This window comes from Peromyscus californicus, unplaced genomic scaffold (assembly GCF_007827085.1).
Source record: "Peromyscus californicus insignis strain IS unplaced genomic scaffold, ASM782708v3 Scaffold_6__1_contigs__length_162567912, whole genome shotgun sequence".
Classification (NCBI taxonomy): domain Eukaryota; kingdom Metazoa; phylum Chordata; class Mammalia; order Rodentia; family Cricetidae; genus Peromyscus; species Peromyscus californicus.
Genome location: NW_026294584.1, coordinates 108427202 through 108454777, shown reverse-complemented (window position 1 = coordinate 108454777; position 27576 = coordinate 108427202). Strand labels below are relative to the sequence as shown.

Below are 27576 nucleotides of genomic sequence, written 5' to 3'. Positions count from 1 at the left end.
CCATCCCCAGGTCACAGATCATTCTTAAAGGAGCCCTTTCTTGAAATTGTTTATAATGATCATCTAACAAATCCCAAAAGTATCCACACACTCCTGTGATGATCTTTTATTCCAGTTGCAATCCTATTACTGCCTCCTTTATCCTGTGATGTAAATAACATGGTGTTTAATGTCACTGGGTAAGTGCTTGGCTCAAGGTCACGTAGACAGCCAATAGCCAATCTGAGCCAAAATCTAAGGCTCTCAAAAATCATCCATATTTCTCACTACTTCCTTGAAACATAAAACCAAAATAGCCACAGAATAGAAGTAGAAAAGACAGTATGTGGAAAAGAATATTTCTTTAGACAGTTCATTTGAAAAGTGGAACCTTGTATTGCTGCTAAGTGGATGTTCTGACCTTCATTTACATCTGGCTGAGCCAATGAGCAGAAGTAAGCACAGTGCAGGAAGTGTGACCATCCTCATGCTGGGCCCAGCTAAGGCAGCTGGACAGCTTTAAAGAATTTGGTGAATCAAAGGTCCTCTGAAAGTGACATGGTGAACATAAGCATCCACCATCCTCAGCTTCAGTTACTTTATTACTGGAAGGACATGCTTGCCTCCACCTTCTTCTTAGTCAGTTTTTAAAAAATATCTATCAAATTATGAACATTGGGAACACTATGTTTACCAAGGATTGTGTTTTACACCAATCAACTTACTTAAGATAACAATCTAGGGAAGGGGAAAGGAAAGAGAAAAATGTATTAAAAATTTAAATCTTATACCCAAATGTAATAGGATTTCCAGCCAGAATTGTCTCTATGTCATGACCTCTGTCTTTCGTGAAGATTCTTTTTTCAGGCAGCATCTTGAAATTCTTATTTCTTTTCATCACAGGTGGATGGTTCATAAAATAAAAGAAAGATACTCTCAAGATTGCTCAGCTAAAGAGGAAGTTTATTTAGAAATAACCCAGGCAGTATAGAGTTACATTTTAGAATATAAACTTCAGATTAAAACAGAACTGAATTGGAATCCTATCACTTCCCCAGCTTTTGCTATGAGCTTTCCAACCTTGACTTCGCCATCTGTAAAACAGGAATGATAATAAATAATGCCACTTTGTGGCATTGTTTGAAAATGAAATAAAACAGCACATGCATAGTGCCTTGGGCGTGTGTTCACTAACATCAGCCACTATTTGCGTAAAGGATATTGAGTCTCCATAGAGACGAAGATGGAGAGTTGATAGGCATGGAAAATACTGTTCTCTCTCTGTGGCACATATTAAGTCTGTCTGTCTACATTTATTTATATTTTATTTATTTTCTTCATGGTCTTTTTTTCTTTTAGTATTTTCGCTCAACTGGACTCCCTAAGTTTCCTCATCCTGTCTCTTGGTTGAAATGACAATTGATTGATAACTATTCTTTAAGTCTACTGGCTCTGTGCCGATCCTTTGAAAAATTGAAAACCCTACCTTCAAATTAAGTGTTTTAAAGACAGCCTGATTGGTTGCTGTCCAGCCAGTGAGCTCACACTCAGCATCAGCTAACAAGCCACAGCCAAGCTGTTAGTTTCCAGGGTCAAGCCAGTACTGGTGTTCATTTTGAGAACCAGTGCCTTCTTCCATCAGCCCAAACTCTGGCAGGAGAATCAAAGTCTTAGATAAACTGCGCTCCTCTGCCTACGATCTGAAAGCTCTATTGTGTAATACATTTGGGTGTCTTGCGAGGTCCACAAAGGGCCATTTCGAAAGCTTTTGGACAAAGATAATTGCATCCGAAGGAAACAGCTGTTTCTATATTTGCAGAGGAACATACAATTAAGTGAATGGTAGTGAGGGCACTTGTTTTAATTTGAGTGGGTTACCGTGGCCTTTGACGGCTGCCCCTGTGCTTGCAAATTCATTGGACCATGTTCACATCCCACCTCCTTCCCTGTGTTTCACAGCTTCTGGCTGTGTTCCCTTCCTGCCTGGGTTTCACTGCTGCTTCTTCCTGCATCCCCTGTATTCCTGTATTCATTCAGCACTCACCTCCATTTTGTGGATATAATCCCTTTCTGCTCCAGGTCATGTCTGTCTATCCTGAGTCACCCCCATCCTTTAGGACTCTTTCTTCCTTGGCACGTGTTTGTGATGTCCACTTAGGTTTGGACTAAGAGAATGGAAAGTAGAAGCAGGATAATTTCTCATTAACTTTCTTTTACTTGTTTCTGGGAACCATCATTGCTGCATTTTGTGTGATGAAATCTCACAGAACCCATTCAAGTCCGTTTCAAAAGCGCGGTATTAATCTCTTGCTGTTTACATGTGAGCTTGGTTCAGTTAGCGTCCTGAATGTTTAGGTCTGTGGTCAGTAGCTGTGGTTTGCCTCCCGACTTTGTTTAGGAAAACAAAGCTGAAACCCCAGGGTTCCTTTCCCTGGAGCATGAATGCACAGTCAGAGTTTCTTCTTTGAATTAGAGGCTGTGTCCCAAAGTAATTTAGTCTGAAAATCTCTAAATTCACATCCATGGGAAAGTACAGTACCAGCACCTGCATTTTCACTAAGACCAGCAAACTACGTCAGTGTTTGTCTTTCATTTTCTGTCTGTTTGCGGCAGCCCGGCTCAAGTCTAGGGCCTTGCACAGGCTAGGGAAGATCTTTACCCCTGAGCTCCATTGGAGCTTCCAGTGTGTTTTATTTAGAGTTCTTAGCACTAGAAACTAGAAGAAAGAAAGAGAGGAGACCAGTGTAGGGCCAGTGCCTTTAATCCCAGCACTCAGGAGGCAGAGGAAGGAGGATCTCTGTGAGTTCGAGGCCAGCCTGGTCTACATAACAAGTTCCAGGACAGCTAGGGCTACATAATGAGACACTATCTCAAAACAACAACAACCAAACCAAATCAAACAAGCAATCAAAAAGCACGATCAAAACCAACCAACCAACCAAAACCACAGCCCAAGCATAAACAAAATAAAACACAAACAAACAAAATACCCTTAGAAGGAGGAAGAGCAAAGCATGGGTTTCTTCATGTTACTGTAGAGCAACTACACCTGATTCTTAGAAAGTTCCACACGTTGTTAATATCCTTATGGGATAATAATTAACACACAAAAAGGTGTTAGGTGTCTTATTTATTTTTAAAAACTAAGTCAATTTCGATCTTATTCTGAAAGCTCATTTTTATACACTCTGCCTTTATTGACACATCTGACAAGAATTTTTGAGCCTCCCTTTTAAATTAGGTTGGTGTTCTCTACTGCATATACCGTGATACAGAAAACCTAATGATTGCCCAGTCAGCCACTGTGCATGAACTCCTTGGATTCACATCTAATAGGGTCTCCTCCTTTCTGAACCCAAAGTAAGGGTTCCACAAAACAGAAGCAGAAGGTAGGTGGTGACCTCACTCATCACTTTCTCCCCGGGCCTGTGTCAGAGAGCTTGGAACAGACGGGAGATGAAGTATGTAAGTGCAGAATTCTGCTGTAGCTCTGGAAGTATACTCTGTGTTGGTTTGTCTTTCTGGAATAAAGACAACAGCAGGAATAGCCGCCAACAGTTTTTGCATGCCTACAATGTCCTGGAAACCATGCAATAGGTGCCTGAGCACATCCTTTTTAGTACCTTTTGCTATCATGGCAACACCTTTCTGTGGCAGGAACTGTTACTGCTTGCCTTTCAAGACTGAGGAATCCGAGGTTCTCAAAGGTATTCTCTTGCAGCCCCGGCTAATTTTAAGCCAACACAAGCTAGTTATTTGGGAAGAAGGGCTCTCAATTTAGAATTACCTCCAGAAGATAGGCAAGCCTGTAGGCAAGCCTGTAGGACATTTTCTTAATTAGGGATTGATGTGGGAGGGCTCAGCTCATTGTGGGTGGTGCCACCCCTGAGCTGATGGTCCTCAGTTCTATGAGAAAGCAGGCAGAGCAAACCAGGAGGAGCAAGCCAGTAAGCAGCATCCCTCCATGGTTTCTGCATCAGCTCTTGCCTCCAGGTCCCTGTGCTGTTTGAGTTCCTGCTCTGGCTTCCCTCAGTGATGGACTGTGTTGTAGAAGCATCGGAAAATAAACCCTTTCCTCCCCAAGTTGCTTTGGGTCATGGTGTTTTATCACAGCAGTAGAACCCTTAAGTAAGACAATAGCCCAAGGCCATCAGCTTTGAGTGGCAGAGCTAAGGTTCCAGCCTGGATTCCTGAGTCAGGATCTGCTGGGAAAGGAGCTGTCCCACTGAGGTGTTACAGTCAATCATCCAAAAATGACTTACCGAGCATCTCACGCCTGCCAGTGTCAGGTCCAGCTTGGTTACTGTGGTCCAGATCCCCACACGTGAACGGAGGAAACCCAGGTTACCGTTGGCTCACAGTTTTAGAATGCTTTCAGTTCAGCCCCATGGAGCAGGTGTGTTAGCTGGAGTGGCTCCATCTGGGGAAGCTTGTGCCATAGCTGTTCACATGATGGTAGGCAGGATGTAGGCCAGGACCAGAAGTCACTGCACCTGTCAAAGGCCCACTATTGACTCACTTCGTAAAGGCTCTAATCATCTTCAAAGTAGTGCCCAAGGTTGGGGACAGAGCATTTAAATCTGAGCCTGTTGGGGACCTGTCGGGTCCAAAGGCTATCACTGCCAGGGGTTGTTGGTCCTGAAGATTCAGCAGTGAGACATGGGCACAGTCCCTATTCTCTTGAAGCTTGTGTTTGGTGGTGAGCAGAAAGTAGACAGAGGTCAGACAATTGCAGTGGAAAGTGGTAGGTGCTAAGGGGGAGAAGTTAAGGGGAGTGGGGCTTCTTTTCATGAGGATATTAGCAAAGGCTCCTTGGGAAGGTACCAGTTCACATATTTCAAACACAGTGATGGTCTTCAAGGGAGGTGTACTGAGGATGTAGTGGATACAATTGCTTTTCTTTCCTCTTTAGAGAATCCCCAGCAGGTGTCTTTCCCAGGGTCTTTGAAGAAACCATTTGTACATGAACCCTCAAATCCAGAAGAACACCTTCCAATATCCTGGAATCCATACATTCTTTCTTAGATACCTGTTGTATGACAGAACTATTCCTGGGGAGACACAGCACACATGTTTACTCACCCCAGACCAAAGTATAGATATCACCAAAATCCAACTTTGAACCATGAGTTTTATTGGGGTTGCTTACAGGAATAGGGGTGAGAGGTTATGATCACTTTTATGATTCAAAGACAGCAGCATCACCAAGGCCAACCCCAGCATGTGTGACAGTTCATAGAGTTGGGAATCTGGAGAACACTACACAGCCTAGAGGCAGTGCAACAGGTTGGAGAGTGTCCTTTCCAGGTGCCTCAGTTGGTCTAAACCTCTTCCAGGCAGCTCAGCTGGTTTCTGCTTCTTCCAGGCAGCTGGTCTGGTCTCAGAGTAGTCTTTGCAGCTGGGCTTCACTCCCTCTTAGAAGGACTCTTAGCTTTTATTATTTAACTCAGGCAGGAAGGGACCTAGTGAATCCGGTCAGTTTCAGGGACTTCCTGAAATGACTTTGAGTTTGTTTACCTTCCTGTTTAAGGATCTCTCCTGGAGGATTGAATGCTTCAATCTCAGAGGAAACAGTACATCAGGCTTGAAACAAAGAAACACCATGGACTTAGAAATTGTAAGTGTCATGGTTAAGAGCTGATTCTGGACACAAATACTGTTTGTCCATCCAAAATTGGTTTGTCAAATGAATTTTCTGTTAGTATAAATGACCCCAGAAAATTCACTTGTGAAAGAAAAGCAGTGCCTGTTGTACCCAGAGTCCCCCAAAGACCATCAAGAAACCAAATCCAATGCAAAAGTGAAGAGTCTTTTTATTGTTGCTAGTTAACTCGGGCCTCTCCGTCTGTCTGACATAGCAGTAGAGCAGGAGAGACCCTGAGTAGCAGTGGGGCCAGGTTTTTACAGGGGGTAAAGCAAGGTGGCAGGGGTGGGGGTGGGGATGTGGGGGTGGTCCTTGGGGTCTTCAGACTACTTAGAAACAGACTCAGGATTGGTTTATGTGAGTGGCGATCATGTTAGTAACTTTTGATTAACTAGTGTTAGTAGGGGGTTACAGTTATTCATTTTGGGGCAGACCTGGACAAGTCCCAGGCTTGTCTTTGAGCTGCTGTGGATGCTGGCTGGCCTAGCACGTACTGACTGTGGGGGCTGGCTCAGTGGCCCAGGCTTGGTGCATCCTATCTCCCTGTCTCTGCTGGCAGGGGCATCAGTGATTCATTGTCTTTTGTTCATGACCCTCCCAGAAACTGTTTGCTCACTCTCAGAGAACTGAAATTGAGTCCTGATCTCTGAGAGAAGACAGAGCAGCCTGTTATGGCGTCTGCTGGTCCTTTCAGTGCCCCTGATTCACACAGTTACCCAGGCATATAAATAAAGCTCACAAAATAAAACATCTGTGGGTTGGGAATTAGTCAAAAAGCTTAAAGCATCATGGAGGGAGGTGAGAATAGTTTTACACACACACACACACACACACACACACACACACACACACACACACACACACACACATTTTCATCCCCCCCACATAGTTGTAAGAATTTCTAAGAACAGTAGAACAACTTCGTCCTGTGGAGAACTGATGAAGTTTGTCCCAAAGCAATGTATTTAGGCAAAAATTTTCTAGCATGTTTGAAGAAAATGGTAAAAAAAAAATCACAGGCGATATGTATAGCTTTTTAAAATAAACTGCATTAAAGTGAGTGATCCAACCTGGGCACCCAGTCCTGGCTTGTGATAAACGTGCCCTCTCCAAATCATAGTTTTTCTCATAGCAACTGCAAGGCAACCTTGCTGTCATCTGCCATTGAAAGCAACAGTGTCACATCTCCTTAGAAAGTGTCCACACTTCAGGTTACACAGGTTCCTGGTAGCCATCACCGCAGTTATTCATAATTGGTGAAGAGTGCCCCTCTTGAGCTCTGAGACCACTGAACGAGAATGGATCGCAAATGCCTGGTCCCAGATTCTTAGTGTCAAGATTCTATTTTCTTCCTGGTGTCATCTTTCCTTCTGCCTTCTCCTTCCATCAGTTTTTAAGAGTCAGGTAAGTAGAATTAATTTCTGTTTCAGTATCTCCAGCTGTTTTTCCATCATTAATTTTGCTTTTGCTCCAGAAGATTTCCTGTTCATTATAGAATAAAAATGAACACGCCTCGGGGCATTTCACATTCTCTTAGCAGTCATAATATTTTTTTACAAAAGCCCCTCCATACCTCCTAAAATTTAATATATTCTCTGAGCTAATTCCAGTCTGCTGATGATATGCCTGTATTACTAAAATCAAGACATGGCCCAATTTGGACGAGTGTCATTTATTCAGTCCAAATGTCTTCAAGCCTGCCCCTGACCAGCCAGCTATAGGGACCACGCTGTGAAGAACACAGAACAGTAATCCTTCACGTTCATGGAGACGTCTACTTCCTAAATCACATGCAGGATTTTATCACTCAAGCAGGAACAATTAAAATCTTTATGGAAAAACCTGGTTTTTCATTAGTGAGATGAGGAAAAACAAAGAAAACAGAATGAGTAGAAAAGAAATACTGGAAATGAAAGAGAATTTGTAAACGATGTGGTAGGAGTCAGAACGCCAACTCTTTCTAAGGAATTGGCTGGTGATTTTAGGTTGTCATAAAAGCCAGGAAAAAAATACTGGAGAGAGGCAGTGAAGGTCGCACGCAGAAGGAGACCAAGGTCTCCATTTCCATCTTTCAAGTTCAGCTCTGAAAAGCAGGTCAACAAGCAAGAGAACAGGCCGAGCAAACAAGCCACATCCGAGGACCAGGTCTGGCCTGTGGGCCATCACTTTAGAAATCCGGCATCCGACAAAATCGGCCAGCCAGCTCTGAATTATCTGGGCCAAGGTGCGGAGAAGTTTGCCCAGAGAGCTGGCAGAGATGACCCACTCCAAGGTCATCCCCAAGCTCTTGCCTCTCCCATTAGGCTGAGCGATAGTCGTCTTCTTAGGTGGTGTCTTGACTTCAGTGCAGTACTATTTCTAGAGCGCAGCAAAGTGGCGCCTACTGTCACTGTCCGTTCTGCTACATTTGGTCTGGAAGGAAGATGAGCAGAATGCCAGCATGTGGTCCTGCTGTAGCATTGCTGCTTAAACCTGCTGTGCTGAGCTCTTGTGTTCTGCGGCCTTTAGCCAGTCAACTTGAAAACAGTCATTTGTATGTGTGAGGTCATGTAACATGAAATGATGCTTTCATGACAGATAATATATATTACATTATGCTGTCTACTTAAGATTATAACAGAGCTGAAACATTCCTACCACCTAGTGACATCACAGCCCCATAACATCATGGCACCAAGTATCACTCATGAGTTTGTAGACCTATTGGGTGCCATTCATATATAACCACAGCTCATGCAATTATGTACAGCAAAAATTCCTGATAATGATAATAAAGGACTGTGTCATTGGCTGATATATTTATCATCTATATTTTAGTCATTATTTTAGATTGTGGTTTTCTGCTTATTGAAAAACAAATGCTGTAAAGCAGTATGCCATGTTATGTCCATACCATCTCTCATATCTTGTGTTTACTGTATCTTGATTATATTTTTGGTACTTCATCTGATATCCTGTTAACATTTTTCATATGGTACAAGGAGCAATAGGCTATAACATATACATATACCATCACCTAAGTATGTAAGAGGTTTCACTCTACAAGTGGTTTTAACTCAGTAATGTTTGCATAAAGACAAAATTACCTAATAGTTAAGGTTCTAGAACATATCCTCATATTAAGCAACACATCACTGTATAAGTGCATATGTATATAATGTACATATATATGTACATCATTGCTTATATAGGCAATGACTCTTTTTATATCCACATATGGATTTTAAACAATTATGCTCTTTTCCAATACTATTTCCTTTTACTCTGACTATGTATTTTTATAATATCTTACCATGTGTTTTTCTAATAGATAAGAAAGCCTTTTCCTGACAAGAAACACTTAGGCTTTTCTTTTCTCTTGAATATATAGGAACGAGACCCAGGAAACTATAGGTTAGTTTGATCATCATGTCAATTAAATGAGAGTGCAGCAACATTGATAAGGATGAAGCGTGTTTCTTGGATTAATGAGTGAAAAATTCCCTCCCTATGATTTCCTTCCCATTAGCATTCTAGCCATTAAAATGTCAGTGTCTTGAATGTTGCCTTTGAATTCCTCAGTGATGTACTCAGGGCACCTTACTTTGGCCTTACATCTTGGCGTTTTCTTTCATCTCTCTGTTACCAAATGTTATCCACCTCGTGTCTCACTCTGTCAGATCCTGTCTAGAAACGGCTCCCAGTGGCTGACTGTGTCACCTGTCTTAGGGAGTTTATTGACATTTTAAAGCAGAGCAAGAGACACTTCCTGATAGGCTTCTAGCTACATCTATACGGGTCAATGACTCTTTTTCATAAGCTCAGGGACTTGTCTAAGGGTTGTACAGTGCAACATAAGCTGTTCTCCTCAAGCCACATAACCCCAAGAGCAGCCATTCTCCAAGTGAGCTCTGCATCCTCTAGGAGCTTGATATAAGTGCAAATTCTTGGGACCAACCACAGACCAAATCAGAAAGTGTAGGTAGGATCTTGCGATCTGTGCCTTGCTGAGCCCTCCAGGCCATCATGAGGAAGGCTAGCTTTTTACTGCCGTGCTAGAGTGTTTCCCTCCGTAATTCTGTATGTAGTCTTATCCTTTTCCCACCTATCTCCCTATCTAAACTGTAAACCCTAAATCAGAAGTGATTTAACTCGGTTGTTATTACGAAACACCACTGAGGATTCTAACATCAATCCATGACACACAGGAGGTGCTCAGTGACGTTTTGTTGAACACATGAGTATGTGAATGGCTGGCAAAATGCCTTTCTTAGTAGTGATGCATGTGCCTGCGTGCTGAGACTTTAATAGCCCATTATAGAGGCAGGACAGATAGGACTACATAGGGATTAATGTGAGCTTTACTGTTTGATTGAAATCTTCACTCTACCATCTATTGGCTATATAATCATTGGGAAGTTGCTTATGCTCTCCCTGGGTCCTGATATTTTCATGTGTAATACAGGACGATGCGATAGTAATAATACATCAACCTTCTAGGGTGTTCTTTACAAAAGTGGTGGCAGTAATGTTTGTTACTTTACCTATGTGTGTCTTGTCTTCCCAAGCAGCAGGCAGTCCTCTGCATCCAAACCTGCAGACCCTGACAAGGGTCAGGGAGGAGTTTCTCTCTCACCTTCATCAGCATCATATGAACAGACTCCAGTTCACCTCCCAGTGTTGTTATCCTCATCCTGATTTACTGCACCATTTTTTTAATGCTCTTAACATTTGCATTTCAAAAAATGCATTTCAAGGCTCTCCAGTGGACCCTCTTGATGTGGCTGCGTCAATACTGCCTGCCTTGTGATACGATTTCCATGGCAAAGCCTTTCTGCAATCTTTTCTCGATTCTTGGCAGGAGTCCTGTGTTCTTAGTACCTTTCCTAAGACCTCATACTGTTGTCATGGTTAAACCATTAAGATACAAACAAATTGAGTCCCCCCCCCCCCCCCCCGTGCCACAAGTGGTAATATGCTATTTATTATCTCTTTCTGAGTAATCCTCACTCTGCTTTGAATGTTCAGCATTTTCCTTTCTGTGGAGAGCTGTAGGTTTGGCAGGAGTTCAAGGAAAGGCTGAAAATGCTTCTAAGAAACTATTTTAATCCCAAACAGTTAATGTTTGGAGAACAGGTTGGAACATATATAATATAGGCACCGAAGCATAGGCAATTATCTCCAAGAGGGGACAGAGAATAAGGACTGAGGTGCCCTGAGGTCAAGGAAAGAGGACAAACACAGTGGCCTCTGGTTTTCCAAGGGTCGTGGGGTCAGCTGAAGGACAAGAATGATAACACAAATGGAATAGAATGATAACATCCAAATGTGTGGGTGTGCTGATTCTCATGGCTCAAATGTGACTTTTGGAGCAGTTTGCCTGTCCAACAACAGCCATTCCGAAATTATAATAAGATCCAGAACACAGTGTCTAAAAACTCTACCAATGTTCTGCAAAGAGAGTGGAAGGAGAGGGGGAAGAGGAGGCTAATGCTCAAAAGTTCCAACATAGAAATCATTTGCGTGCTAGAGAATTTTTCCTTTTGGCCTAAATCTTTGAAAAAACACAAAAATAATAGCTTTCCGTCTACATTTTGAAGAACGGAAAGGGATGCTGGGGCATAGAAATTTTCTCCTGTTTAAATAATGAATATTTTGTGGGATGCAATGAACTGCCTCACAGTTCATTCTGCCATTGAGCCAACTGAATTCACACACATCCAGTAAAACATGATATATTCATGGTATATTATTGTAACAGTATAAGATATTATCATTTATTATGTAATCTCTACAGGGCTGCTACTTTTTGTATATGTGTGTGTGGGTAAGCATGTTTGTGTGGGTTTCACATGTAAGTATGTGCATGTGGTGGCCAATGGTCAACCTCAGGTCCTTCTTAGGAGCTGTCTACCTTGTGTTTTGAGATGGGGTCTTCTCATTTAGCCCAAACCTTGAAAATTAGGTTAGGCTGACTGGTCAGTGAGCCCTAAAGATCTGCTTGCTTCTGTCTCCCCAGAGTTGGGATTATAAGAAGGTAGCACCATTCCCGGCTCTTCATGTGGATTTTGGGGTGAGAACGAAGGAACTCACGTGTGTGCAACAACACTTTACCTACTAGGCCATCTCCCCAGAATCCTACAGTACAGCTATTTTTTGGTGTGATTTTCAGAAAGAAACAAACCTATCACCATGCAGGATCACTTAGGGGAGAAGCAGGCACTAAGGCAGTAGAAGCCTTGCCTGCCATTACAGGGGAATTATGACAATCTGTGAGAAGGCCCATAGATTTTTGTAACACTTTAGGACCAACTTCTGTGAAAATACACAGGGCCTGGAATTTGCCCTGTCAAAGCCAGACATATTTTTTTCATTGACTCTTGCTTTGAGAGTAGTGATTTTTTTCATATGTAATTTGCTTTTTATGTGAGGGGAGAGACGTTCTGTTTCTCTTCTTTGGGTGGTTGTCATATTCCTGTAAGAACAATCAATAGTGGGCCATTTATCTCTTGTTCCTTCCAACTCTGATGTGGGGTATAAGTATGTGTGTGTGAGCAATATGGATTTTTTTCGTTGCTCTATTTTACTGTCATGTAATTGGCTAGTGTGGCCTTCATTTACTTTCCAGAATACTTGGAACGTGATGACAACTCTTTAGTCTTTGTTTGTTAACTATACTCTGCCTATCTACCTTTTCATGTAATAATTGCTTTCAGAAAATAAAACAGAAATGGAATATTGCTTTGTTTAATATTTTTCCAATCAAATACACCATAGCACAGCCATCTGTGAAAATACATTTCAGCTTTCATCAAATTTGGCCTTAGCTTTTTTGAAGATTAATAATTCTTTTATGTGGGTGTGTTTCCATGGCTAATGTAATGTTGTTGGGCACAGACAAGGTTCTGCTTATGTTCCTGCTCAGGTAGGAAGGGAAAGGTTTGTTGAAGGGGAAATAATTGAGTATTTTCACTCCTAAAATTTTGTTTTGTAGAACAAGTGCTTTTGAAATGGAAAATAAAGTCGGGAAGCTTCTCTTGGTGGAAAATTGGAAGAAAAGGCTATGTTCACTCTTACTGCATGTGAGTCCCATTCTCTGCCAGTAGGACTGGGGTTCCCTTTCCATTCTGCTCTGTGTGACTGCCTGTTTTCCTTCATCGGTTCTCTCTCTCTCTTTTTTTTTCTTTTTCTGTCTTTTTCTCCCACATGCCGCTGTCCCATGTTTTTCTCAAAGCCTCACTAACACAGCTGTTGAATGTTGGGATGTAGAACACTCTGAAGAGGGCCTCAGGGTAACAGAGATCTCAGAGCAAGAAGAGTTTTAGTAAGACTACTTTCCCATAACTGCATAGACAGAGTCTCACTGACTTGAATTAACCTTCCACCCTCCATGTACTCTAGGATCTCCCTAGGTCTGGTGCAACCTGGACAGAATTCCATCAGTCTGGGAAGAGGTGCAAGAGGCCTGAGGGAACATCAGTAGGTCTGATCTGGAGGATCTTCTGCCAGTAATCAGGACTGTTTCGAAGGAGGTGCTCATGGCCTGAGGACAGCATTCTGTAACACATGATAAGGCAAGGCAATGCAGCGTGAACAACTTGGAGTTAGTCCGAATAACTTAGTTGGCTGTATACTATAGGAGTCATCAGTCTCAGGTCTGTTTCTGGCCTGGAACAGTCCAGGCAAAAGAATACTCTCTCCTAGGGGTACATACCTGGTAGAAAAGGTTGGCCCTGCACCATTTGGCTTGCACATCCAAAGGCTCCTCTTCCTAGAGCAGGCTAGCCCAGGAAAGGCAGTGTATTTCCAGCTAGAAGAGGCTTTTAAGAGGGGAGTTTTCTACTGAGGAGAAGATGTATTCCTCTTAGTCAATTCTAACTCTACACAACTTTAAAAAGCTTGTATTTTTTCTACTTTTAATTATATAGGCATACATTTCTGTTTTCAAGGTCACTTTGTTAGAAACCTGCTTCTAAGAATAAATATAGCTTGATCTTTAATATTAGATAGTGAAGAATCATATCAGATTTTTGCCTAAGGAAGTTGTTTACTATAAAATTGTTAGTTGTGCATGCTATTTTGGGAGCCTCTGTAGAATTAAAGCCATGAATATCATGGGACTGGGTTTTGGATTGGGTGGGGTTATTTGCTTACTTTATTGACTGCTACATTTTGGCCCTGCTAAGGCTTGAGAGACATACAGAAGAGATGGAGAGGTTCCGTTGCCTACATGGCTTCTCTCAGTTAAGCAGACAATCAGCCATTTTTATCTGTCATTCCAACAGTTTCCAAACATTGGCTTGAAATAAGTCTCTGTCGATCCTGCCAGCTTACCAAATGCCTCAGCTTGACCAGAAGCTTAGAAGACACCAAGTGCTCACACTATGAGGGAGTTGACACAAAGGATGGATGCTAAAACTTGAAGAAATTTATTATCACTGATTAGAATCTTATTATTTGTATCTAGACACAGCCTGCAATCAAGAAGGGGGTTATTTTGTGTGTACTTGGGGAATGAGGATGTTTATATGAGAAAAAAATTACAAAAAAAAATAGTTGGGGGTACTTGGAAGTTTAATTTCCTCCAAACTTTCTTTTCATGTTTTTGAAGGAAAAGGCCTACATCTTGTTTTTCCATAAATTAAATTTATTCCAGCATTAGCTGTTTCTCAGTGTGTCTCATGCTAAGGTGAAGAGGAGAGCTTGTACTAGTTCATTTATTAAGGAGAGTAATTTGAGGATGTTGATGATAGGAACGTAGGAGGTTTAGATCCACTTGGAAGTACAAGGACTCAAAGTTGAGACACTCACACACTGTACTGTCTCCCTTTCCGAAGTACACAGTTCTGTTTGTATTTTGTTCACAAAGCTGCACAACTCTCACTTCTGTCTAGGGTCTCAACACTTGATCACCCCTGAAAGAGCAGCCCAGACAGCCACCAGTCTCCTTTCTGTTGTATGCACTCGCCTATAGCTGACCTTTCATGGAAACTAAATCATGCGTACATAGCCTCTGTGACTGGCTTCTTTCACTTAACAGGTGGTTCCAAATACCCATCCATGTTAAAATACATTTCAGCATCCCATTCTTTTTGAGTGCTATTATATGCATATGCCAGGTTGTTTCTAGCTTGAGGCTATTATGGATTATACTGTTATGAGCATTTGTGGATAACTTCATGTGTTTGGACATACATTTTCATCCTTCTTGAGTGTGTATCTTTTGTAAGCCATATGGGGAGTCTGTTTATGTAAAGGATTTTTAAATTGTGTGTGTGTATGTATGTGTGTGTAAGCATGGTGAATATGTGTGTGGTGCATATACCTGTGTATGTGCTTGTAGAGGCCAGAAGAAGACATCCAGTGCCCTGCTCCATTACTCTCTCTACTTTTTGAAACTTTTGAAACGAGGCTTCTCACTGAACCTGGAACTATACTGGTGGCCGATGAGCCCCAGTGGCCCTCTTATTTCTGTCCTTCCACACCCAGCACTGAGGTTATGGGAGTGCATGACGACCCCCTCGTTCTTTACATAGGGTTGGGAACTGAACTCAAGCCCTCACGCGTGCTCAGAAAGCACCCCTATCCACCGAGCTGTCTCCCCAGCCCAGTTTAATCTTTATGTCAACTGCCAGACTGCTTTCTAAACTAGTACAAAAATCTTACGTTCCCATCAACAGTGTGTATACGGGTACTAGTTTCTCTGGATCTTTTCAGATACAGATCAAGATCAGTTCTTTGATTGTAGTTATTGTGGTGGGTCTGAATCCTATCTCATTGTACATTCTACTTGCATTCTCCGATGGCTAACAAGGTTGGCCATCTTTCCATATGCTTATTGGCCATGTATCTATCTTCTTTGCACAAAGGTCTGTTTAGAGCTTTTATCATTTCTAATTGGGTTGTCTCCTGGTGGTTACATTGGAGGAAATTGTTTCTAATAAATCTAGATACTAGCTCCGTATCAGATAGAAGCTATATTTTCCAATAATTCTGTGGATTTTCTGTTCACTTTCTTCGTGAAAATAGTATTCCTATTAATTGTGTGAGAAATCCATACAATGTGTTTTGATCGTATTCATCCCTCTCCCTCAACTCCTTACACTCCCACTTCCCATTCTCTTCCCACAAAAATTTCATGCCTTTTAATTGTAAATCCATTGAGTGAGTGCAATTTGTGCTGTCTTAAACTGACCTTTCCTCTTTCAGCAGCTATCGTTATTAAGAGCTCCTTACGTGGATGTGGGACTTTGTGCTCGCCTTCCCTCTCCATGTTGGAATTTTATTTGGCTTGATCTTTCACAGGTCTTGTGCACGCTGTCATTACCACTGTGAGTTCATGTGTGCAACTGCTTGTGTCCAAAAGCCACTTTCTTTGTAGCTATCCACAGCCTCTGGCTCATGTGCTCTTCCTGTCCCCTCTTCCATGATGATCTCTGAGCCTTGGGAGGACAGATTTTGATATAAATATTCCAATTAGGGCCACTCTGTGGTCTTTTATTCTCTGCACCTAAAATAGTTATGGGTCTCTGTGTTAATCTCCATCTGCTATAAAAAGAAGAGTCTGTGATGAGGGTTGGGAGACACACTTATAATATATGGGTACAACAATAAGTCCCTATGAGTGTGCCTAATATCATATCCATTTAGCACAATAATAGTAGGAGGGTCTCTTCTAGGGCCCAGAACCTAGCTCTATCCACAGGTTATTGGCTCTGATAACAATAACTGGCATGGGCTCCAGCTTGTAAAGCAGACCTCAAATACCACCACAAAGTGTTTCATTATCCCCATAACATTTGTACCACTATTGCACGAGTGGGCCTGTCTTTCCAGGTCGGTCATTATTTAGCTTACAGCATCCACAGCTGGATGAGATTGATGATTGCTTTTCTCCCTTGACAGCACCTTCCAGCACTATGAAACCTAGCCAGTAGGGATGAAGCTTCTAAGTCAGAACCAGCTTGATCTTTCAATAGTCTATGACTCAAGAATGTGGTACCTTCAGTAATAGGATCTTACTGGCAAGTTCTGGAGGGTAATGAAGAGCAACAGTGACAGCCTGTAAGTTAATTTTTGTGGGACACCATTGGTCAATAACTCCCAAAGAGATAACCCATTCCTGCCACTGCCACTGACTCCCAAAGGGTAACCCATTCCTGGCAGTGACTTATTTGCTAGCCTGTAGTGTCTGGTAGGAGCATTGTCCCCGTTGAAGTGTAACTCCATTTCAACGCTTTTTCCTATGTATGTATGTGCATAGATTAGGAAGCATCTACAGTAGTAGACTTCCATATGATGTCTTCAAAGGTCTTTGTTAGTTAGCATTCCACCTTCTCTCTTCTCTGCTCTGGCCCTCCCGTCCCTCATCCTATTTTCTTTTCCATTACTCATCCCCATTTACCCTTTACCCTCACTCAGGATGGCTGTTTCCAACTTTATCAACTTACCTGAAATTTTTATTTTTCTTAACAGTTGAGTAATATTCCATTGTATAAGTGTACCACATTTTCATTATCCATTCATCAGTTGATGGATATATGAGGCTGTTGCTATGAACATGCATGAGCAAATATCTCTGTAGAAGGATATAGAGTCCTTTGGGTATATATCCAAAAGTGCTATAGCTGAATCACACAGTACATCTATTTATAGGTTTTTTTGAGGAAATTCTACACTGAATTCCATAGTGGATGCACCAGTTTGCACTCCCAGCACCAGTGAATAAGTATCTCTTTTTCCCCACATCCATAATCACATTTATTGTCATTTTGTATTAATCCTAGCTGTTCTGACTGGAGTAAGATATAATCTCAGAGGAGTTGTTTGTGTGTGTGTGTGTGAGTATGTGTGTATTTGTTAAGTATATAGCAGGTAAATATTTTTCTGCATTCTGTAGCCTGCCAAACAGCAAGACAGAAAATTAACACACAAAAATCAGTGTTAGTTTTGTGGCTTGCTGTTGGTGAATGAGTTTATCAACTATAGAATTTTTCTGGTGGGATCTAAGTCTCTTATATATTCAACCATCACCTACAAATAAGGATACTCAGACCTACTTCTTTCCTATTTCTATGTCCTTTGTCTCCTTCTCTAGCTAAGATGTCAAGTATCCTCTATCCATATGTATGATATTTAGATAAAGAATTGGCTAAATGATAGGTGTTTACTTTGCATCTGATTTCTGGAGTTGCAGTGAAATGCAGTTTTCCAAATCTTGAGAGCAACTTTATTGCTTTTGTAACTTCCAAGAGGCAAAAGAGAATTTGGAAATAATCAAGAGGTTGGAGAAAACCAAGAACAAGATGACCACACCTTTTTCCTTCACTTCATAGAAAGGTGCCTTGGAGATTTAGAAAGTATGCTCATAGGGAAGTTAATTTTACTCTTAGATGAGATGATTGTAATTTCTCCTTATCTTACCCAAAGATCTCATTGTCTTCACTTTGCAAAAAGATGATAGATTAGATTGAGAAGCATGTCAAAATGAGATTTAGTTAGGGGAAGTACCCATGACAGAAAGGAGAATACAAGAGCAGAGCTTCAAGAGCTTTGGGCATGAAAGAAGTCTGCTCTGAGGGAGAAGAATAGAAAGGAGGTTTGATAGAAGCATCTTAGGCTGCTGTGCAGTCTGGGGAACACTTGGTAAGGCCAGTGGGGAATCTTCAGCTGACATTGCTATGAGTGGAATCTCACATCGCCATGGCATGGGATTGCTTCAGTATTTGTCCATTCGGTTGGGAGCAAACATGATGTTGATTTTAGGCTATGGTTTCAGATTGTTGATAAATTACATTTTCTGTAATTGAACTCTGTAAAGTATAGAATTGTTGCTGACAAAAATGGTAATTTTTGTTAAAATAGAGATTAGCTATAATAAGAAACTCCCAAATAGAGTCACTAACGAAGGTAAATTTTTATTTTTCTAGCAAACTGGAAGCCCAAACAGGCTATAAATGACCCAGGCTCCTTTTATCTTGTTGCTCTGTCATCCTAAGATTGTTCACACAGTTGTTGGTAACTCAAGATGGCTCACCACTGTGTCTACAGTACAGAGAGGAGAACAGAGGAAGAAGGGCAGAAATCAGCTTTCCATTGAAGAAAGGAGCTGACTAATGAATCTCTCTGTTTTACCAAAACTCAGTTGTATTAATTTTCTCTGGCTGTATCCAATGCTTCACATTTAGTGGAAATATATTTTTCTATTGTTCTCTTTCACGTCATGGACTGAAACCTTGAGGTCATCAGGTGTACACCTGTGGAGACTGTATCAGTTACTTTTCTCATTGCTGGGATTAAATACATGATAAAGAGCAAGTAAAGGGAAGACAGACTTGCCTTGGATTACAGGTTGGAGGATATGGATCATCATAGATGGGAAGGTGGGACTGTTGGTGACAGTGATCCGTAGTCAGGAAGCAGAGAGAGATGAAGGCTGGTACTCTGCAGGCTCTCCCCTTTTGTTCAGACTGGGACCCTAGCCCAATGAATGCACCCACATTTACAGTGAGCTTTCCCACCATAGTTAGCCCAGTCAAGAAATTCCTTCACAGACATGCACAGATGTTTATCTCCTAGACATAAACTAGAAGTGTTGTGATTTTCCTTCTACAGGATGTGACAAGCCTGATAAAGAACAGTAAAGACCACTCGGGTGATTGTGTGGAAATGTTCTTATGATGATGTCACTTAAGAACTTGGATCCAGCCCCACTTGAACAAAATATCTGAAGTGCTGGACATCTTCTTGTGCTGAACAGTATATGGACCTTTTCTACCGCTGTTATCACAAAGGTTTCTATTCGCCAGTTGGATGAGATTCTGACACACATAATCAAGAGGCCCATGAACTAAGGCCTTGAGAGATTTGCTAAAGAAAATGCATGATGTTATAAGCAAAGCCAAGGTTAGTACGATCAGGTCACCTTTTTTTTTTTCCAGCTATTATTACACTTCCTTTCCTCCATTTCAATAATGGCTGTGGACAAACCCTTTTGATTTCAGTCTGAAGTCCTTTGGTAATAAATCATCTATTATTATATTCTATATTATATAAAATTGCTTCTTTGTCATGTCAGCCAATCTTCATCTCTGAAGATGGCTTGAGTTGTAATGTGATTTCCTCTCATTTATCCTACAACTTTCAGCAACCTATCTGAAAAACATCACTGACAGAAAAAAAATTGTGACGACATTGACTACTCTGATTTTATTTGGGAGACAAGAGAGGCAAAGACAATCCTTTTTTTTTTTTGTTTGTTTTTTTAACCAACAAAAGTAAGGAAGATGTTGATGACCTTTTGGTTGTTGTTTCTGGCAGATTTATAATGCAGTAAAAAAATGTGTTCTGCAATCATTTAGCCCATATGGATGATATTATCCATTTCGGTCGGAACTGTTCGTGTCTTCCAGAGCTCTGAAGCTTTTTATTTAAGTGAAGGGCACTGCTAAAATGTTGAACTCAAACATCCCCCCCACCACCGAAGTTCTTTCAAGACCGTTATTATGAATAGTTTGGTTTTAAGAAATTCCAGATGAATGGTGTAAACCAAGATGAAAGGCAAAGCGCCACAGCAGCTGTGCATAAGAATTAGGCAGAAGTATGCAAATTTTAACCCCAATGATGAGAACAATGTTAAGCTGATGCTTCAGAAATAACAGCTACCCTGATCGAGTGATGACCGAGAGGTGCACAGGGTGCTTGGCTTCAAGAATTAATAAGCAAAGAAGTCCCTGGCCCTCTCTATGACGTTAGGCTAATTGTGTGAATACATCATTGTTTAGAGCAGTTTGCCATAGAAACAAACACTAACAATGACACGGTCACAGCACAGGTACTTGTCATTAACCATAAACCTGCTTTATAGAATTCTGAGCCATCAGCTCCCATAAAGCAAGGCACTGATTTATTTCTACAGAAACTGAATTCTTGAACTCCAGGGACCTTCTGGCGATGTTAGAATTCAGTGGCAAGTACAGGTCAATCTTTTCTACATCGAGATATGATAAAATGAGGAAAGCTAAGTAGCTTGAGAAAAACGGTAAAGGGAAGGTTCTAGAATGCACAAGTGTTGAAAAGAACTAGAAAGAATAGCCAGCACTAATTGGATACTCACTGTGTGTTTGGTGCATGGAAGTACTTTGTAGTCACAATATCATTAATACTTCAGAATATCTTCCAGGGTTGTGGACACAAAGTCTTCCTCTGGGCTTCAAAGCCAGGAAGAGTCAGGCTGGATGTCTTCAGGTATGGGAGGGCTTATAAACACTGTGGCATGCTGTTGATATCCTCAGACCTCTCCTGAAGCACTTGCCAGAGCAAAATCCTTAGAGCTGGTTCCTCTTGTACAAGCGCAGTTTACCAAGTAGACTTGGACGTAGCTCCTGCCAACCTTGCACATCTTCTGTTTTGATATTTTGAGGTTTTCAAAATCTGTACTTGTTTGCAAGCAACACTGTTTCTGTTAAAAGTAAGATAAAATATTGCAAGCACCCTCTTAAGCTGTCTATAATACAATACTTCTTTCTGAAACTAAACTAAACTCAAAAACTTACAGGCAAATACACCGTTACCCACTTCTCCCACCACTGTCCTTATTTTCTAATTGTCTTTTGGCAAGAATTCTATGAAGACTATGCCCTACATTTCAATCTGGCCATGTTTGACACTTCCTTCTCAGCTGGGGTGGTCAAGGGATGCGCCTTAGGAAGAATCTGACCAAGTAATCATCCTCAGAGTGCCTTAGCTTGTTTTTCTGCCACCTTTAATGTGTTTCTTTTATCTCATGGTTAGGAGCAACTTCTGGCTGCTGCATGCTGCCTTCCTCAGCCAGAAGGGATGGGGGAGAGGACAGGCTTTTCCCCCTGGAAGACAAGAACTAAAAGGAGCATGTGGGACTTCTCACATCTATGTTACTCAAGGTCACATGGTGACATCCCTTGGTGCTGGTATACAGCTGTGGCAGATAGTATTAATAGTTTTCCACTATCTGCTTTCTCTTTCTCTTCCTCAAAGGGCAAGACAATGGTTTCTCCAAAATTTGCTGACAAGTGGCTCCCAACGAAGTCTCTATTCCTGAGGCTCCTTTGCTGGAGCGACAGGATCTCTCAGTGCCTTCACTGGTCCAACACCTCATCTCAGCATTGGATCGGCCGTCTGGCCCATCACTCTGCAGTTTCAGTGTCACAATACTACCTGCAAAGGGACTCAATCTTCCCAAAGTCCTGGAACAAAATCCTTGGTGGCACTGGTGTCTGTATTCTCCACATTAGGCCACAGTAAGTGCAAGAGACACTGAGAAATACTATGTTTTGTTGGAATTCACATGTTCAACCACATTGTAGGCGTTTTAACAAGAAGATGATCAGGTTAGAAATTGGAGGACAAAAAACTTTCACTCTTATACACATTTCATAAGAGCATGTGGTGTAGTAGGACTGTACTCAGAAATGACCTTTTTGTTCTCAACTGCGTGTGTGTGTGTGTGTGTGTGTGTGTGTGTGTGTGTGTGTGTGTGTGTATATATATATATATATATATATACACACAAAATGAAAAACAATAGGAAAGTAATAAGCTTGGGACTCCACTTGACACAAGCATATCTAAAAATAGCAGGAAAATGAGTCTAACGAAGACTAAACATTAATGGCATAGAAAACATATTAAGATGGTGAAGAAACTCTAATCCCTGTTGCTTGAAAGGTAAGTGGATAGGGAGAACAACCCTTTGGCAAGACTTATAAACAAGAGAAAAGGTCAAAGAAAAATCTACTGTTGAGTCTGGAGAGATGGCTCGGAGGATAAAGAGCTTGCTAAGCAAGTATGACAGCCTGTGTTTGGATACAGAGAACACATGTAAAGCCAGATGCTGTAACACGTATCTGTAACCCCAGCACCCTCAAAGGAAGATGGGATGCAGAAACAGAAGAATCCCTGGGAATTTGTGGGCCAGCTGGAACTGGTGGAAAGTGAGAACAGGCACCAAAGGTGATCTCTGATCCCCATATATTTCACACACACACACACACACACACACACACACACACACACACACACACACAACTTAATTTTAAAAATAAAAATTTGGGAATTGGAAAAGAAATTTTATTAAATATAGGATGATGAGTTAAATACTGATAGGGTAATTATATGTAATTGATGCTAACCAATCAGAGGATTTATGTAAAATTGACTTTTTTTCTAGAGAAAAATTGCACTACTCTGAGTGAGAGTCAAAAACTGGGGAATCCGTGCAGTGCTTGCTTTAAGGAACCAAACATCTATCTACCCTTCCTCACTTCTACCCTCAACCACACGTAGCATTTGCAACTTGTGGCCAGCATCATTTTCAGTCTGAATTCTACGACACTGTTGACAAACAACATCTGTGAGTTCAAATGCTATGGAAGGAAAATGTTTCTTGTTCAAGTTATGAGGAAAGCCTCAGTGACTGCCCAGGTGTCCCTTTAAGCAGTAGGATTTACATTTACAGGCTTCTGGGAATATGGCTCTTGACCACTCACAGCTAAACCCTGGTCTAGGAATTGCCTTGGTTAGAAGGGAATGCCTTAACCAACATTACATTCCCCCACCCCACCCCAGAGAGAGGATGATTGAGCTTCCTGCACTCTACTACTACTATTACTACTACTACTACTGCTACTACTACTACTACTACACAGACACACATACACACACACATGCACACACACATGCACACGAGAGAGAGAGAGAGAGAGAGAGAGAGAGAGAGAGAGAGAGAGAAAGAGAGGACTTTCATCATAAAACTACTGTGTCTGTGATAGACTTTCATCACTGTGACAAAATACCTGAGATTAAAAAGAAGGAAGAGGAGGAGGAGGAGAGAAGAGGAGGAAAGGAAGAGGAGGAGGAGGAGGAGGAGGGGAAAGAAAAAGAGGAGGAGGAAGAGAAGGAGGAGGAGGAGAAGGAGGAGGAGGAGGAGGAAGAGGAGGAGGAGGGGAAAGAAGAAGAGAAGGAGGAAGAGAAGGAGGAGGAGGAGGAGGAGGAGGAGGAGGAGGAGGAGGAGGAGGAGGAGGAGGATGAGGATGAGGATGGTTTTATTTGGTTCACAAACCTTGGCAGTTTCAGTCCAGGGTCACCTGCTCTGTTGCTATAGCCCGAAATGAGGCAGAACATCATGGCAACAGGAGCCTATATGAGAGGAGATTATTTACCTCATAGAAAAACAAAAACAAAACAACAGCAAAACAGGGAAAGTGGGTAGAGATGGAGAGAGAGGGGAGGGGAAGACAGAGAGAAAGGAAAAGGGAAGGATGAAGAAGTGGAGGGTTAAGATGCATTCGTGGGTATGCCCCCCCCCCCAGGAATTACAACTACCCCACCTCTTAACCATCCATCACCTATGAATTCTTAGTGGATTAATCCACCGATGAGGTCAGAAGCCTCATGACCCAGTCACCTCTCAGTGTCCCACCTCTGAACACTCTGCTCTAGAGACCTAACTTGGGGCACATGAGCCTTTCAGGGATATTGCATTTGTACAACATGAAGATATCAAAAGTTTCTTTTTGAAATTAAAAGTAGCCTCCCAGAATACTATCTGGTATATTATACTATAACTTGAGTACGGAGCAACTCACAGGTAAGGAGAAAAACTCACCAAGATGTTCCCTTAGCTCATTAGCCCCAGAAGCTCTCCTCATATCAAGTAGTCATGGAGATTTACCTCTGTGGTAAGTTGTCTACTAGGTCTGAGTCTTGCCTAAGAAATATTTCAATCTGTAGGATTTCTCAGTAACTCTTTCTGTTCTCCACAGTGGCTAGTATGGAGGTCTACCTTTTCTCTAAGGTCAGCACAAAGAAAGAGAAGTGAGATTCTTCCTATAAAATGTGACAAAGCAGCTTGGGGACAAGCCTGCTTGCCACAGACACTAAGTCCTCAGAGGCATGTGGCACAAGGATGCTGTGGGCTAGAGGATGCAGGGATGCTGTGGGTTCCAGAAGAGAAGGGTGCCTGGAATGGTGACTATGAACTTTGCTAGGAAATGATGGAGTGCTGAACCTGGGGAGTAGGGGCGGGAACACAGAGATGGCTCTAGTGTAAATGAAGAAATGAGTAGAGTCACCCTACCAATGTGTGGCTCACTGGAGGTCAGGCTGAGCACCTGGGCTGTGATGTGATTGGAGGAAGCAGGAATGGGCATAGACCTCACATTGGAAATTATATGGCAGTTGTGACCCCATGATGTAGAGGGGGAAACTGTTGTGATTCGTATTTGTAAAATATTATTTTGGGTAACTCTACAGTTAGACATTTTTGTCCTTGTGTAGCAAATACTGGCATGTCTCCAAGTAGAAACGAAAAGCCAGAAAGCAGCTGACCAAAGGTAGAACGCAGGAGCATATTGCCATTTTTTAGGTACTCTCCCTGGAATGGCTCATAGAGAAGGAATTAGTCCAGGCTAGCCTTTTTAAAAAATACAGGAGAATGAAATGCTGGTTTGATTAAGGTAGCCATTTCTGTGTCCTTCTACTTTCTTGTCTATGATTTTCTATTAAAATTATTAAATGAAACTGTATTCATGTTCATTGTTTTAAAGTTTGAAAAGTCTTCAGTGTTTACGTTCATTTTTATTGATTTTTTTTAAAATAAAAGAGGCATTAAATGGTATGTTGGAAGGTCAACTGAAATATTAAAAGTAATATTTTCAAGTAGAAAAAGTCCATTATGAATAGTTGAACAATTAATAAGAGCCCAAGATACTTCCCATTAAATAAGAAAAACTATAAATAAAAATTGCATTTGAACACTATTTGAATTAATTGAGCCATCCAGTCAAACTAAAGTAAAAAAAGAAAATACATGCAGAAGTAAATGGAAGACAGGAATTATTTATTTGCCTGTTATTGCTAATATAATAAAGTCAAAAGAATCTGAAAACCATGTAGCAGTGGTTTAAAAAAAACGACAAAGGAATGATCAATGCATATGAGCAATGCCCTGTCCACTTTTATAAATTCTATATAGTACCTAGAAAGAGCCTGATGAAACAGATACAAAGTCCTTTAAAGAGAAATTATTCTAAATATGTTAAAGAGCCATGTTATAGAAAAAAATCATGTTATAGAGAAATCATACTCTTAATCTTTTCCTTAAAAAATTTTACTTTTGGACCTATGGGAGAATTCAGCCATAAATACAGTAGATCATAGCATTCTCTGTGTACTGGGGAGTTTGTAAAGGCCTTAAGTACATTTCTCACTTACATTTCAATGTAATGTGACATCAATAATTAGTCTTCATTATTGATGAGAAAATTGGGACTCAGCAAAGCTAGAGAAGGCTAGCCAGCATATCACTAACATGCGGGGCAGAGGGTCTACAGAACAGAGGTGTGCCTGGGAATGCAGACCAGCGCAGCCTCAAAGCATAAGCAGGCTGGGAAAGAAAGAGCGTTGTTGCTTGGCCTGGTTTCAGAGCAGTATGCTTAGAGGTGAGCTTAGAGTTAGCTTATCATTAGCACATAAGTGACTGCGGGCTTAGTGTGTGCACAGAATTATTAGTGGTCCTAGCAGAGCACACAGCCCCTCCTTTGGGAAGCTGGTCTTTCACAGGGGGGCAATTTGGGAGGGGTGGTAGTAGTGCTAACTGGGCCACTGGAGGCTTCCAAGAAAATGCAAGTCTTAAAGTCTTAGTTGTGACTTTATGTGTAAAATCTAAGTGAGCATCATATTCTGAACGATTCACATTCCTTTTCCTTAGCAGTAGCTGAATCAAAAATCTCCTGTGACACTTCCCATTGAATATATTAAGTGTTCATGACAAATGCATTGGTATTTCTGCTCAAGTTATGTAATTATCAAGTGGGAATTATTTCATAAAGCATGGATGACAGCAAATATATTTTTGAGTTAGAACTGAATGTGGTATCATCAAGGTAAAACACAGCATTGTGTTATTTAGGGCTTTCTATTTTTAGAGGAGAGTGAAACATATAGTTATTTAGACTTTTGACAGCACGGATAGCCTTTAAAATGATCATGGCAATGACTTTTCCCCTAGAATTATCCTTTTTCACACACACACACACACACACACACACACACACACACACACACACACGAAAAAAGGAGGTAGGCTATTTATACATGTATGGCTACAGTAATTATGTGATTTCTTCATCTAGGTTACATCAGTCATGGTCACACTGCATACCACACCTTTGGGCAATGGATTCTCTCCTCTGCTGCTTTATAGGGTTAGCTTTCTCCTAACAAAGGTGGTCTTGTGAACTTCCTCTGAAGAAAATGTCATTTTTCCCATTTGGTCAGGAGATGGCTTACCTTTATGGTCAGGACTTAGGTTATATGTATGTATCATGAGCACTGTATGTCACATTCTAGACCAATGGTTCTAACCCAGAGTTGATTTTCCCCATCAGCAAACATAGGACATGTAAAAATTTCATTATCGTCATGGGGTGGGGGGAGAAGAGTGTTGTTGGCATCCAGGGTGAGAGGACAGTTACACTGCCAAATACTCTGTGATGCTTAGGATAAAGCCCCAACAAAGAACTGTTCAGCTCAAATGCCTGTAGTGCTGAGTTAAGAAACCCTGATGAAGGAAAGCATAGCACAGTCTTCCTCCGCCTTTGGTAGCACGTGTAATAATTGTCTATTGATCCCCGAAAGCATTGCTCTATGACTGTCCACCTCTCCCATACCAACATTCATAGAGACCTAATATTTGGAGATAGCACTGTGATTCTACCATATGCTTTAAACTGTGTCCAGATTATATATACTCCCTAATAAAATGTAAATGACATGTCAATAGTTGTCATACTGTATTGTTTAGGGGATAATAACAGGAAAGGGTTTAGTGCAATTTCTTTAACTCAGAACATTTTCAGTGTGAGGTGGTTGAATATATAGATGAAGACCCCATGGATAAGAAGGGCTGTCTGGGGATAATCACGAGTATTTAGTAC

The 27576-nt window shown here is 41.3% G+C and overlaps 1 long non-coding RNA gene across 2 annotated transcripts in view; it reads right to left on the bottom strand.

Moving 5' to 3' along the window:
- Nucleotides 1-906: 906 nt before the first annotated feature.
- Nucleotides 907-27576, bottom strand: part of LOC128098824 (uncharacterized) — a 41041-nt gene continuing 14371 nt past the window's right edge. The window contains exons 1-3 of one of the 2 annotated variants that reach the window (XR_008214354.1): nt 23700-24002; nt 20718-21062; nt 911-13159 (exon numbers count right to left, since the gene is read on the bottom strand). This is a non-coding gene — a long non-coding RNA (uncharacterized LOC128098824). Of the gene's footprint in view, nt 13160-20717; nt 21063-23699; nt 24003-27576 lie in introns of those variants that run through there. The other variant, XR_008214353.1, reaches the window with a different exon arrangement.